The sequence below is a fragment of the Olea europaea genome, chromosome 12 (genome assembly GCF_002742605.1).
Source record: "Olea europaea var. sylvestris chromosome 12, O_europaea_v1, whole genome shotgun sequence".
Taxonomy (NCBI): Eukaryota; Viridiplantae; Streptophyta; class Magnoliopsida; order Lamiales; family Oleaceae; genus Olea; species Olea europaea.
The window spans coordinates 21,933,922-21,949,708 of NC_036248.1; the positions used below are offsets into that span (position 1 = coordinate 21,933,922).

General features: G+C 32.2%; 1 long non-coding RNA gene and 1 pseudogene across 1 annotated transcript; both read right to left on the reverse strand.

The window, feature by feature from the left end:
- Positions 1-2,211: 2,211 nt before the first annotated feature.
- LOC111406776 lies at positions 2,212-15,497 on the reverse strand (annotated as a pseudogene).
- LOC111406080 lies at positions 5,752-7,422 on the reverse strand. Its single transcript, XR_002704931.1, has 2 exons — positions 7,156-7,422; positions 5,752-5,973 (listed from the first exon to the last, which is right to left on the reverse strand). It is a non-coding gene; the product is annotated as an uncharacterized LOC111406080 (long non-coding RNA).
- Positions 15,498-15,787: the final 290 nt, after the last annotated feature.

Here is a 15,787-nt window from a genome sequence, read left to right on the forward strand (position 1 = left end):
ATGAAATAGGTGATACCCAAATTTAATTATTTCACGTTTGGGCGATTTCTACAGTTTCTTTACTAACTTAAGCTAGTTTTTCTTTCATCTTATTCAATTTCGTAGTTTATTAATTCCTTCAATAAAATTGAATTTAATCTAATAATTTAACAACTATAAAATCAAACATAACTTGACAATAAGTAACTTTTTATTTACATTTCAAAATTGAGAAATTCAAGCCTAATAATGTAGACCACTTAATTCCTAACACGTTGACAAAAATTTTCTATTTTTTTTTTCTTCTTCTTCTTCTTCCCTTTTTTTTTTTTTTTTTTTTTTTTTTTTTTTTTTTTTTTTTTTTTTTTTTTCTTCTTCTTCCCTTTTTTTTTTTTTTTTGTTTTTTGTTTTTTTTTGTTTTTCTTTCTCTTTTCTCTCCTCTTTCTCTTTCTCTTTCTCTTCTCTCTTTTTCTTGATTCTTCTCGGCTTCTCATGAAAGAGGAGGTTTGTAATAATTGGATTTATATATGTGTGTGCAAATGGATTGATATGTTGTGAAATGGATTGAGATATAATTCACCGCCTTTGACCTTTTTTTTTCCACCGTTTTATTTTATTTTATTAACAGCTTGAGAATGTTGACTTTTAATTTTTTTAATTTATTTAAGGTATTACAATACATGTATATGTAAATATAATGGCTTAACATAATTTTATAATATATATATAAAATTATAAAAAAATATCAAAGATCAATCCGATTACATATATTTGAAGAGATGAACTAACAACGTGGACAAATTTACTACCAAAAATTCTTACAAATACTACTAACAACGAAAATTTTTGCTGTCTTGTTAAATAAAGACTTTAATTTGTAGAGAGATCAGAAAGTTGAAATGAAAATCGAGAGGACTGTCTCAAAGGGTTAATTGAATCTCCAATAATCATATACGATTGACTCTAGTTATTTAATTATACATCCAATCGAAACCTAATGCTGAAATAACAGAAATTACCCTTGAATTAGGGAAAAAAAAAAAGAAAAGGAACCGAAGTGTTCGTCAAAATAATCACAAAGGATGAAATGAAGCATAAGAAGGACTTAATAAAAAGAGTTTGGTACCTCTAGGAGTCGAAAGTTTTCGTTTCTTTCTATCGCAACCATGCTTCATATGCCGGATTAGGAACAAAATAAGGAGCCCAACTAGAAGAGTTTGCTATAATTTCAAAATATTAGTACTGAGCTAAATCACTCACAGGGCAACTCTCCTTTGGCATGTCATTGGAGTAAGTACATAGAAGCACCATTGCATGCCAAGTAAGAGAAGCCCTATGAGTGGTTCTTGCTTCGATTAGACCATTTGAATCCATAAGCATTTCAATCCCAGTTCGTGGGTGAGAAACCAAGATATTTATACATATACATAAGCTGCTTATGTTTTTTCTTTGCACAACCCTAATTTTATTATATACTAACTCCGTTGGAGCTAGAAATGGCATATGCTTTTGGATATCCTAAAAGGTTGCTTTATTTCTCATTTTCCCTTGAAGAAATTAAAGCCCTTTTTCAAGGATTTATATACCATATTCCTCCTTGCCTTTGTCCATGAATTTAGAGGTAAAATTCTACAAAAAGATTTGAAAGAAGATGCTGTCAACCCGATGAACTGTCGAATTATCAGAGGCTATGGATTGGCATATCCTTTGTTATNATTTATGGAAAGCTAAAAATAAAATGATAGGTACTCAATCTGGTCAGGTTTAGGTGTTTCTATTTCAGCTATGCAAAGGCTCTTTCATTTTTAGCCCCTTGTTTGTGCCCCATTATTTGACTGCATTTTTGAATAGTAAATTATTTAAAATGTGTGATTGAAAAATAAAAAAAAAATTTGAGTTTGCATGTGATATTATTTTTTTGAAGAGCTCAGTCTCATTCATTATTTGAATATAATTGTTTATCTCCATGGTCCTGTATCCTAAACTCATGCACATAAAAAGTAGTCATTTTAGCTCTTCTGAAATCTAAGCATTATTCATAAATAGGGTTGCTAATTTGCATTGTAGCATTTTAAGCCATTTGGCTTAGAAAAAAAATAAAAATAAAAATAAAAAAATAAATTTATTATGATACTAATATCATTTCAATTTGGAGAGAGAAGGTAATTAACTCTCTCTCTCTCTCTCTCTCTCTCTCTCTCTCTCTCATTTCAATTTGGAGAGAGAAGGTAATTAACTCTCTCTCTCTCGTTCAGTGGGGTTCCTATCCTGGAGAATTCTTTTTCCCCTATACATTACAAAATAACAAGAACAGCTTAATTAAGTCCAACGTTCATAATCAGCTTAATCAACTATGTCTAATTATAATTAGTTCAAAGTGTTTATAATTTACCTCCCAAGCATCATAACAGTAGCTTGAGGATTATTTCTTGGACTGTTGTAGAACGCCGAACCATCAATTACGAGTAATGAATCGACGCCTAGCACTTTGTAATTCTGATCCACAACCCTACTAACTTGGCAGCCTCCAAGGTTGTAATACCTTAAAAAAAAAAAAATGTTTTAAAACCTTAAAAAAAAAAAAAAAAAAAAAAAAAATAAAAATTCCCAAACTGTTAAAAAAAAAAAAAAAAAAAAACGGTGGGAAAAAAAATGGTCAAAGGCGGTGAATTATATCTCAATCCATTTCACAACATATTAATCCATTTGCACACACATATATAAATCCAATTATTACAAACCTCTTCTCTTTCATGAGAAGCCGAGGAGAATCAAGAAAAAGAGAGAAAAGAGAGAAAAAAAGGGGGGAAAGAAGAATAAGAAAAAAATAGAAAATTTTTGTCAACGTATTAAGAATTAAGTGGTCTATATTATTAGACTTGAATTCCTCAATTTTGAAAGGTAAGTAAAAAATTACTTATTGTCAAGTTATATTTGATTTTATAGTTGTTAGATTATTAGATTAAATTCAATTTTATTGAAGGGGTTAAGTGTAATAAACTATAAAATTGAGTAAGATGAAAGAAAAACTAGTTTAAGTTAGTAAAGAAACTGTAGAAATCGTCCAAACGTGAAATGATTAAATTTGGGTATCTCCTATTTAATTATTGAAATTATTTAAAATAATTTATTGTTTATTTAAAAATTATATCGTATTTCAGGCGACGATACTGATATCAGAACAGCTTATCAACTGGATTGATTTTGCGAACATAGTACTGTGAGTGGAAAAATATAAATATTTTTAAAATATTTATAAATTAAGTTTATTGTTAAAGTATGTGCAATTATATGCAATTATGTGTTCGAATTACATGGTTATTATGAAAATATTTTTTATTATGATATATGTGAAATTTCAAGGATTATTTATTGTACGTTTGTGATTTGGTATATGAGACATGTGATATTGAGATTTGTTTGGTATGTGAGACGTGATATTGAGATCGACCAGAAAAGTACACATGATTATGTACTTCTTCTAGTTCACAGAGGGGCTTTGGCCGTGTTCTATCCTACACAGAGGGTCTTGACCGGACATTGGTCTTGATTGTGTACATATAGTTCACATAGGGGCCTTGACCGTATTTTAGAATTGATTATGAGGGGTCTTTGAGACTGGCTTTCGTTCACGGAGGGGGCCAAAAGCCCGTAGCGAAAGTTCTTAGCTCGAGAGGCGGATTATATATTTCAGTTAGAGGGTACATTTTTGATGAATTTTTCAGCACATTTAATGTGATGTGATTATAGCATGATTATCAGCTCATGTTCATATTATGATTTTGAGATGATATTTTACAACCTTACGTGAATATTTCACTTTTGATTATAATTACATGATGTTATCTTATGAATTATGAAATGATATGAACTTCATTTTCGATGGAAATGTAAAATTGAAAAAGTATAATTATTGTTGAACTGCTCCACTCACTGAGTTATTAATTCATATATTTTCCCACGATTTTTCCTACAGGTGAAAATTGATCATTTTTAGCTGGAAGAGCCTAATGATTTTTGAATAAGAGCCACACGATATGTTGAGTGTTATAATTCATATTGATGAAGCACAAAGTAAATGTTTTGGGCCCATCGCATTATATTTTACATAAACATTCGATTTTGGCGTATTTTTTTAAATAACTCATAGTTAGCCTTGGTGATAGATTTAACATCTAGTCAGCATCTATCATCGGGGTACATCACGTTTCAGGTCTACTAGGGTGATTTAGGACGGGTCGTGTCAAAAATAATGCCATTAGTCATCAGAATGTCGACACAAAATTGTTGCATCGAATAAGTTGCTGTCGCATGGTTAGTCCTTAGGTTAATTGGAATAGTCTATGTAACCAAATAGTTTCACTAGTGGTTGCAATTATGGCCCAGTATTTCCACTCTGCACTAAATTTGGACCATATTAAGTATTGCAAAAGATAGAGTGCATTTTTTTCTATAAAAAAGAGAATTTAAAAGAAAGTAGAGTGAAGATCAATAGGGCAGCTGCTTTCAATTTCAAAATTAGAATAGGGGCCTTGTAGTTTTGGGGCGCGCTATCATGTTGAAAGATTTTATAACCATCGAACATCGATAAAATTTTCCGTCCACAATCAATCATCCCACAAAATTCAAAGTGCATTCCTACAAAAACAAATGAAATGCTTAAGGAAAAAACGAGTCAAACTTTGATTGAAGTCTTTTAAGAAATATTACAGCAATGCATCTACTTGAAAAACTTGTAAAATAAATGAACTGCTTAGCCTTGGACCCTTAATTAGCTTCAGTTAGTTTTGGATCACTGATCCCAAATGTTCTACCAAAAAAGTGATTGAATTAATAATAAATTATATAGAAACAAGTAAAATGAATAATTGTTTAGAATATGCTTATATTACATTCATCCAATTGATTATAATAACATATTCCATATAAAATCCATCCAAGTTTGGAGAAGCTTTCAGCTAATTTTGGGTGTACACCAAGATTTCCACCATTTGACGACTTAAAGAACTATGAACGATGATAAAGGATCATTTTAGTTCTATTAACCTTCCACCAATAAAAAGTATCAAATCTAGTTCTCTACTTTTACGAACATTCTATTAATATTTTCCACATCGTTTTTCATCTCAACCCAATCTTTTATGATTTGTTTTTTCATAAACCTATAAACAAGAGCATCACTCCTAGAAGAAGAAGTACCTTTATCAAAACTAAAAGAACTTAAAGAAGTCTAAATTGACACTTGATTATTCCAAGAAACTCATCCACATCCCATGAATCACTCATAAATAGACATTGGAATGGCTTTCAAAGCCTTAGTAATGTTATTAGCAACTTCCATATTCTTGTAGAGATCAACAAAATAATATTTAATGTAATTCGGTTTTTACGAAGGAAAATAGCAATAAGCAACAACTAATTCATATTTTCTATTTTACCTTGGTACTTATCAAACTTCTTCTTCATATTAGAGGCTATTTCATTCATCCAATTTGATTACAAAATTATAGATTTTGATGGTGCGATAAAACTATGTTTTTATCATTTACTTAAAACCACAAAATACAGTCAGTAACTTAGATCGATCATGTAAAAGATACAAGCATACAAAGCATGAATAATTATCGATAAAGATGAAAAATAACGATGCCCCTTGCTAGGAGTAGGGATAGGTTCTCGTACATCAGGGTGGACAAGATTAAAAGGTGCAGAAGATAAAGAGTTTCTATTATTAAAAGATAAAGCCTTTTGTTTTTCCAATTGACAAGATACACAATCAAGAGTGTTTAAATTAACTCTTCCTAAATAACCATTAGATGATAAAGACTGATTACGAGATAAATATGCATGACAAAGATGAGAATGCTAAAGATTGGAAGAGACAGCAGCTGCAAAAATGTTGGATAAAACACGAATTGGGAATCGCAAAAAGGAAAGCTCAAAAAACGACCAACTTTAAGTCCTGTCCCAACTAGCGAGATTCGTCTTCCAATCCTGCACATCATACCTTTGTTAGAAAGATTAAAACAAGACCATGTTCAACAAGTTGTCCAACAGAAAGAGAGCTGATCCCAATGACTTCTAACCTGAGAATGAAACTAAGCAATGGATTGACTAAGCTCCTGATGCAAATGATACAATTTTTACACCAACTGAAATTGAAGAGTAGCATCACTAGAACAATTGTATTGATCTGCCAAATTCTTTCTCTTTTGGCTCAGTTTTGTCTCCAAGGGTCTATTTATTTTTAAAGAGCACATTTTATTAGTTGGAGAGCATTTATAAATTTAGAGAGTTAAAAGTTTGAAATATTCCAACAAACTCTTTATATTTAACTCTTAGCCCTCGTTTAGCCCCCATTGATTTTCATTTAATTACATTTCATTTTTCCCTCTTTTATTTTCAACTATACAGTCTTCCATAAAATAATATTACTCATGAACCAAAATATTAATTTAAATTTTTCTTGAAATATAATTTTAAGGGTTGACTTTTTTAAAATAGAGTGTATCTTATGTTTAAATTTTAAAAAGTTTTTTTTTTTGGAGAAGTTCTAAGACCTTATTGCTTAACATTATAAAAATTGCATTCTTAGTACCTAATCTCTTACTCAATTAAATATAAGACATTGATTAACAAAATATGATAATTAAACAAATAAAATCAGCAAACAATGATAAAGTCTTGAGGCTATATGTTTCGGATCGCATCGCACTACATGTATATGTAAATACAATGATTTAAAATAATTTTATGATATACATAAAAAATTATAGAAAATATCGAAAGATCAATCCGATTATATATATTCTAAGAGATGAACTAACAATGTGGACAAATTTACTACCAAAAATTCTCAGGAACAAATTCTTACATAAACTACTAACAATGAAAATTTTTGCTGTCTCGTTAAATAAATACTTTAATTTGTAGAGAGATCGGAAAGTTGAAATGAAAATTGAGAGGATTGACTCAAAGTGTTAACTGAATCTCCAATAATCATATACGATTGACTCTAGTTATTCAATTATACGTCCAATCGAAAGCTAATGCTGAAATAACAGAAATTACCTTTGAATTAAAGCAATAAAAAAAAAAAGGAACCGATTGTTGGTCAAAATAAGCACGAAAGATGAAATGGAGCATAAGAAGGGCTTAATAAAAAGAATTTGGTACCTCTAGGATTGGAGAGTTTTCTTTTTCTTCTATCGTATCCATGCTTCATACACCAGATTAGGAACAAAACAAGAAGCAAAGCTAGAAGAGTTTGCTATAATTCCATAATATTATTACTAAGCTAAATCACTCACAGGGCAACTCTCCTTTGGCATGTCATTGGAGTTAGTATATAGAAATGCCAAATAAGAGCCGCCCTATGAGTCGTTCGAGCTCGACATCTTGCTTCAATTAGATCATTTGAATCTATAATCATCACAATCCCAATTCGTGGGTTTTTTTTTTTTTGGTCGAGAAACCAGTATATTTATACATACATAAGCTGCGTTTGTGTTTTCTTGACAATTCTAATCTTATTATATACAAATTCCATTGGAGCTAGAAATGGCATATGCTTTTGAATATCCCAAAAGGATGCCTTTTTCCCCCTCATTTTCCCTAGAAGAAATTAAAGCCCATTTACGAGGATTTATATACCATATTCCTCCTTGCCTTTGTCCATGAATTTACAGGTAAAATTCTGTAAAAAGATTTGAAAGGAGATGCTGTCAACCCGACGAAGTGTCGAATTATCAGAGGCCATGGATTGGCATATCCTTTGTTATATGCTTTCTTTTGTTGAATTGGCTTTTCAGAGATTGAAATTCTAGATTAATGCTTTTACAAGATTTCCACTTTAGTTAGAGAAATAATATCAGTTGGTCTTTAATTTGTTTGATCACAATTACACTATTACAATGAAAGAAGCTGTAATCCTACAGTTAACGAAAACCTCCCACCCACACGGTCCCCCTATTCTTAACGGCTTCATCGTTAATACAAGCTTAAATCGAGATTAACAAATTCAAAAACTCATTGGTTCTGCGAATACTTGTGAATTTGGGGTCAACAATTTGTCCATTCCAATGGAAAATCAAATAATCCGCACAAATTTGGAGAAACTCTTATTAGTATGTCTATATGAAACGCTAAAAATAACATGATAGGTATTCACTAAATCTTGTTAGGTTTAGGTGCTTCTATTCAGCTATGCAAAGGCTCTTTCATTTTTAGTATATATATGCAAATGGTATGTCCTCATTCATCATTTGACTATAATTGTTGATCTCCATGGAAAAACAAAGAATAAGATTCTTTCTTTTTTACTGTATCCTAAACTTGTACACATAATATGTAGTCATTTTAGCTTTACTGAAATCTAAGAATTATTCATAAATAGGGTTGATAACTTGTGCATAGTAGCATTTTAAGCCATTTTGCTTAAAAAAAGCGCTTGTGATTATAATATTCTCATTTCAATTTGGAGGGACAATGTAATTAACTCTCTCTCTCTCTATAGATTGATTTCCTTCAGTGGGGATTCCTATCCTGGAGAATTCTTTTTCCCATATACATCACAAAGCAACAAGAACAGCTTAATTAAGTCTAATGTTCATAATCAGCTTAATCAACTATGCCTAATTATAATTAGTTCAAAGTGCTTATAATTTACCTCCCAAGATTCATAACAGTAGCTTGAGGATTATTTTAGAACGCCGAACCATCAATTGCGCGTAATGAATCGACACCTAGCACTTTGTAATTCTTATCCACAGCCCTACCAATTTGGCAGCCTCCAAGGTAATGCGATTAGTCATCAGAATGTCGATACAAAATTGCTCCAAGGAATAAGTTGCTGTCGCATATTTAGTCCTTAGGTTAACTGGAATAGTCTAAATCATGTTCATCAGAGTTTGCATGGTTGCAAAGGGATAATGAAAGTTGAGAGAGATCTCGATTCCACAACTCTTCTAACGATTTCCAAGCCTTGAACAAATCTTTATACGTCTCTTGGATAATTTAAGTTGTTGAATGTGACTCTTGGGTTGTCATTGGGATCCCTTAATCAATATATTGATGGCCGGTTGAGAAAGGTCGCGTAATCTTCTCTAGGATGACTCCAGCTTGAATGTTTGCATATCGGTAAGGATCGGGTCCCGGCATGGCTTCTTGCATACTTACATTGAAAGGGATTATGAAAGGATGATCAGTCTGCATCTTTTGTAACATTTCAGTTTCAAACCTAAAACTTTCAATAGATGTAGCAATGAATCGGGTACAAACGAAAACTTATGGACTTAACTGGCCAACTAACCTGATTTTCGAACTTTGAAACTTCTTGTGCAATTCTAAGTGTCGAAACCAACTCAAAAATCCACTAGTTGCTTCAGTAAAATTACCAGATTGTGTTATACCCACCACTTGAACAAGGGAAAGTTCAACGGGCGAAGGTGAAGGAATAAAGACAGAATTCATTGGGTTATCAGAAATTCCTTGGCCTACATTTGGTTGATCCAATATCACTTTTATACCTTGGTTTCTGAGTTGCTGGGCTGGACCAATTCCACTTAGCATCAGCAATTGCGGGCTTCCAAGTGCACCAGAAGGTAAAATTATTTCATTCATGGCTCCATTGCTCAAATATGCCTAATATCATTTGAATCTCCGAAGTATGGTTTTTGACCTGCATCATTACAAATATTTGAAGTTATCCCGGAATTTTCATGGTACTTCCTTCTCAAAACCCAAAACTTCCAATATTGGGTGATCATAAAACTTAAATTCATGATTTTCATCTGTTATGGTATAATATCAAACTAATAGTTTGAATGGTTATAGAAAGGAGAAGTCGAGTCATAAAAAAATAATCAGAATGATCGACTTGAATAGCAACAGATATAAAGTTTTGTAGCACAAATTGGATATTACTGGAGTGTGGATGAGATTAAAAAGAGATAATAATAATAATAATAATAATAATAATAATAATAATAATAATAATAATAATAATAATAATAATAATAAAGTTTCAACATTACTTTTGTCATATCTAGTAGTCTGATAGTGTGTCCCATACCGTGTACTAAATAAAGTCAAATAGTATATACTTTTGTTGACGATTGTAGGGGAGTCAATAAAATTAAGAAAAACTGCATATCCGTCCTCAGCCTATTATTCTAGTAGCAAGTTAGTCCCGGCCTAGCAAATAAATTCTCAACTTTTAACTACAATTGCACAAGAAGTCTTGAAGTCATTAAACCTATAAATTTATGCTAAACTGTCATGTGAGACTTACGAAAGCATTTCTCAATTCAAATTCCTAGACAGAGGTTCAAGTTAGATAATAAAGTTTAACTTTATAAAGTAGGACATCTGAGAATACGAAGACAATTTGACATAAATTAGAAGATTTTTATCATTGAATAGGAGTGGGCATTTTAACCGAAACCGAATCTCCTGAACCGAAACCAGAGATTCCGGTTCGGTTCTAAAAAAAAATAGGAATTGAAACCAAAAACCGAGAACCGATCGGGTCCGGGTCGGTTTTTGGTTCTTGAATTGGAACCATGGGGAACCGAATGGAACCGATTTCGTTGTAATTTTTGTTAATCTAATAAATTTTAATTTTGTTTAACTTGTAAAGATTATTTTATTTTAATTATGTCTTGTAGATTTTGTTAATGACAAAACTCGTGCAATAGATGTCTAAATGGTTGGTACGACACAACTCACATGGATTAATATAGGCGACTCAAAATCTATTGAGAATATTCATCATCTGGAGATTGTGGTTAACATTTTATGGCTCTATTGATGACATTTTTCCGTTGTTTGACTTCTCGCGCGTTGGTTTTAAAATTTTTTGAACTTCTAATTATTATCATAATAAGATGGTCTTATTAATGCTCTTTTAAATTTTAAGGCTCTGTTTAATGCTGGTCCTATACTCCTACTAAAGTTCTTTTAAATTTTAACTAGTTTTTAATGCTCTTTTAAGGCTAGTCTTATTAATTTTTTGTGTAACTTTTAATATGTTAAGGCTTTGTTTAGGTCTTGGATGATTAATCCATTAATGTCAGTTACTAAATCTATGACATAATGGATAGTTTGTGATAATTCGTCTAATTACATGATTGGATTTACTAAATATGTATTCAAAAAAATGTTATGTATAGAACCGAACCCAAACTGGAACTGATGGTTCGGGTTTGGGTTTGGATCCAATAATTACATGGAACCAAATGGATCCATTTATAAAATACCTGAAATACTCGGACCGACCCACCCGACGCCCACGCTATCATTGAAAACTAATTCAGCAACTATTAGAGAAACTCACCTACAGGTTTAGTCTTGAGCAAAATTTGATAAACTGAAATCTTTGTTGGATCAGCATATTTAATAAACTAGAAGTATGTCTATACCCATTTTAATCAAAAATTGTGCCACCAACTTCAGTTCCTAGTAGATGTTCATATGTAAAATCGTTATACCACGCAAGCAACCCTTCCCTCACCGTCGATTGCCACGTCAGCACCGGTGGCTGAAACAGTACCACCTTCTTCTCCACCCAATCATATAACTCATTCACCAATCTTGAGTTACACCCAGCCGCCACCACGTAGTCAGAGCTGGCCCGGGCGAAGAAACCCACGATAATGGTAAAGCCACCGCCTAAAACCCCTGTGCGGGTGGTTGAAAATGCCGTCCATGGATATGAAAAGCTGAGGTTGTGGAGGTGTCTGTTAGAGTTTCAGGGAAGCCACCAATGTTGGTTATGTTGGGATTTCCATAAGGCAAGCTACCTCTTTCTAGCAATAAAACTTTTGCTCCGCCTTGAGAAAGTGTCGCCGCCAGTGCGCAGCCGGCTGTTCCGCCACCAATTACCATGTAATCGAAGTACACAGCCGGTGGAGCCAATTTAACATCTTTGACAAATGATGAATATGGACCTGCAGAACACACACAAAAAATATATATATCAAAAAGTGAAAAATCAGCATAATTATGCGAAATATTTATTGGAGTTTTTACATTTATTGATCATCAGCATGTACATGCAATATGCACCGCATACAAATGAAATTGAAAATAAATCAACATTTTACATTCTTGATTTCTGAATCAGTTCTCACAAGTTTATTTACTAACAAATTAATTCCAAAAAAGGGGCACACACTTGCCTGCGTAAAGATCAGTGAATTGTGTTGAAAATTTTACGCTAATTCCCTTTATTTCTATTTACCCACAAGATCGTTTGTTGTTCAAGAGAATGTTAGCAAACATGAAAAATAAAGAATATAACGCACAAATAAAACGGACCGTCAAAACCTTCTGTATGCCTTGTTTCCTTTTTTATTAAGTTTGTGTTGGTTATATCTTGATAAATTTAAATCAAATTTGAATTCTGTTAGTTGGTGAATATCCTTAAGATTAGGATTCTCGACTTTAGTCACTATCTTTATTTTTTCTATTTTTGGAAAAAAAAATTCGTCTCAAACATTAAGGTAATGAGTGAATATAACATTGTAGCATTTTTATTATTATTTTTTTTGTCGTAGAAAATCTCCAAATAACCTAATTTTCTACCACCCACATACATCACTCCAAAAGCATGGGATTCTTAAACATAATGTGATTACAAGAATCCAAAGTACCCAACCAGTATTTCAGTAAAAAAGACTCAAAATATCGCTTATAATTTCAACGAATTCGGGCAATCATTCAGCAAAAAGTCACAAAAAATAGGCCCAAAATAAAAATCCATTAAACTTCGTAAATACTTTTTTCTAAATTCTACACATTCTACACTAATAATAACATAATAAATACAAAACTCGTGAAACGCATAGGACGCGGACTAGTGATATAAACAACAAGAGAATGAAGTATAACAACAAATATAAAATCTATCATCGACTCACCAAATCGTGTAGCTACCTGCACGCCTGCACACCTTATATTATAGAAGAGAAATCGAAAATGGAATTCGATTAATTTGCTCTAATTTGTTATTGTATCTCGCCTTTCGCAACCACACAATCTAGGTCTTAGATCTTGATTCAATCTCGTCGTAGCAGCCTCTAATAATAAATCGAAATAGAGAGGCCCAAATTTGCCCCGTGGGCTGTTGGGCTTTTAATAAATAAATTCGGTTTTGGACCAAAATAGAAATCTAACAGCCTCCGAATTTGACTTCTTCATTTTTTTTTGGCGGAGCCAGCATAGGAGACCATTTTGACTCTTCAAGTGCTGGCTCCGCCAATGAGTTTAGGTGTAGAATATTTTATTGTAAAAATGTGTAATTAAAAATGAGTTTGAGAGAGAAGAGTTTTGTTTTAGTGGTTGTCACGTTTATTTCTTGTTTACTCTTTAAATGTATGCCATACCAATAATACGTGTTATTTTGATTATTATTTATTTAATTAAGATAAGATGATTTAATCTTTTGTTTACATGAAGAGGGGAAAGGGAATATGGGAAATACAGCTTCATATGTGAGATCATTATAATGTTGCATCAAGTCCATGTGAATTCTATTTTAAATTAAAGTCTTGAAAAATCTTCTGAATTTAACAAAAGTTTATAAAAGTTTTAAATTGAAAGTCTATACAAGTCTAAAGATCAAAAGAAAAATTGATAACAAATAATTGAGAATTTGAACTCCTATAATTTTTGATTTATGCTTACTACTTCTGACTCTTAAAAAATAGCACATGATAAACAACCATGCTACTTAAATACCCCAACTGAAATTACATTGCCAGTAGTTAGACTTCCAAAACTAAGATTTTTTTTTCAAGGATAATGATTTGAAATTCCTGCCTCCTCAACATTACCAAAAAAGAAACCATGATTATTATACTTTTACAATTTTAATTTTCCGTTTTGAACCAACCAATCCATTTTCACCTGCAGGGTGATTTTCCTCAGCTGCAATTTCCTTGCCATACTTTACTTTGTTCTTCTTTGACTTTATAGGGTCCTGCAAATTGTAACAGAATAAGGTCGATCAAATATGAAAAGTTTTAGATACCACTTGACAGTCTCTCTCAATCTCAAGCGACCTCTGAAATTCAATTGAGAAAGTTCCTTCCTTATTGTATTAAAGAAGTCAATATTTTGGATTCAATAATTTTGATATTTTCTCCAACACATCATTGTAGGATCTTAAAAATAAAAAGATTGATTCAATCCATGAATGAGCTCTTAGATCTTCAAATGATGCTATGAATGTGTTATGAAGATGAGGCGCAATAAACAAAGAAGAACTAGGGTATTCAGGTAGTTTGGGCAGTGTAAAACTCTTCAAAAAATGCGAACTAGGGTGTTTTATGTGTAAACCTATCGCTTGAGCGAGGAGCTAGCAACAAGCGAGCGAGAGGCATTCTGTTTTGTCACTCATTAAAAACGTTCAATACCTATAAGATCTAGCCCCTAATGAAGTTAAAGTATATAAAACTCTTGATTAAAACATACTCATCACTGTTGTAACAGTGAGATGAAACCAAGATCAGATAGTGGCCTATGTAACCAAATAGTTTCACTAGTGGTTGCAAATATGGCCCAGTATTTCCACTCTGCACTAAATTTGGACCATATTAAGTACTGCAAAATATAGAGTGCATTTTTTTTCTAGAAAAATGAGAATTTAAAAGAAAGTAGAGTGAAGATCAATAGGGCAGCTGCTTTCAATTTCAAAATTAGAATAGGGGCCTTGTAGTTTTGGAGCGCGCTATCATGTTGAAAGATTTTACAACCATTGAACATCGATAAAATTTTCCGTCCACAATCAATCATCCCACAAAATTCAAAGTGCATTCCTACAAAAACAAATGAAATGCTTAAGGAAAAAATGAGTCAAACTTTGAATGAAGTCTTTAAGAAATATTACAGCAATGCATCTACTTGAAAAACTTGTAAAGTAAATGAATTAATAATAAATTACCTTCAGTTAGTTTTGGATCATTGATCCCAAATGTTCTACCAAAAAAGTGATTGAATTAATAATAAATTATATAGAAACAAGTAAAATGAATAATTTTTTAGAATATGCTTATATTACATTCATCCAATTGATTATAATAACATATTCCATATAAAGTCCATCCAAGTTTGGAGAAGCTTTCGCCCCCAGGGCACATCTCCAAGTGGTAAAAGGGGAGGGTGGAGAAATCCAGCTTTGCTTGAGGCTGCTGCGTCAAGGGTTCAAATCCTGAAATATGAATTTGGCTCTTGGGTAAGTGCAAGTGTACAAACAGCCTTCCACCCTGTACTCTTGGAGGCATAACCTGCGATTTACCTCCCTCACGATGCTCCAGGATAGGGGTGGTGGGGGACCTTTAAGGTTAGGGTTTAACCTTAAAGTTTGGAGAAGCTTTCAGCTAATTTTGGGTGTACACCAAGATTTCCACCATTTGACGACTTAAAGAACTATGAACGATGATAAATGATCATCTTACTTCTATTAACCTTCCACCAATAAAAAGTATCAGAATGTAGTTCTCTGGTTTTACGAACATTCTATAAATATTTTCCACATCATTTTTCTTCTCAACCCAATCTTTTATTATTTGTTTTTTCTTAAACCTATAAACAAGAGCATCACTACTAGAAGAAGAAGTATCTCTATCAAAACTAAAAGAACTTAAAGAAGCCTAAATTGATACTTGATTTCCCCAGAAACTTCTCCACATCCCACGAATCACTCATAAATAGACATTGGAATGGCTTTCAAAGCCTTAGTAATATTATTAGCAACTTCCTTATTCTTGTCGAGATCAACAAAATAATATTTAATGTAATTCAATTT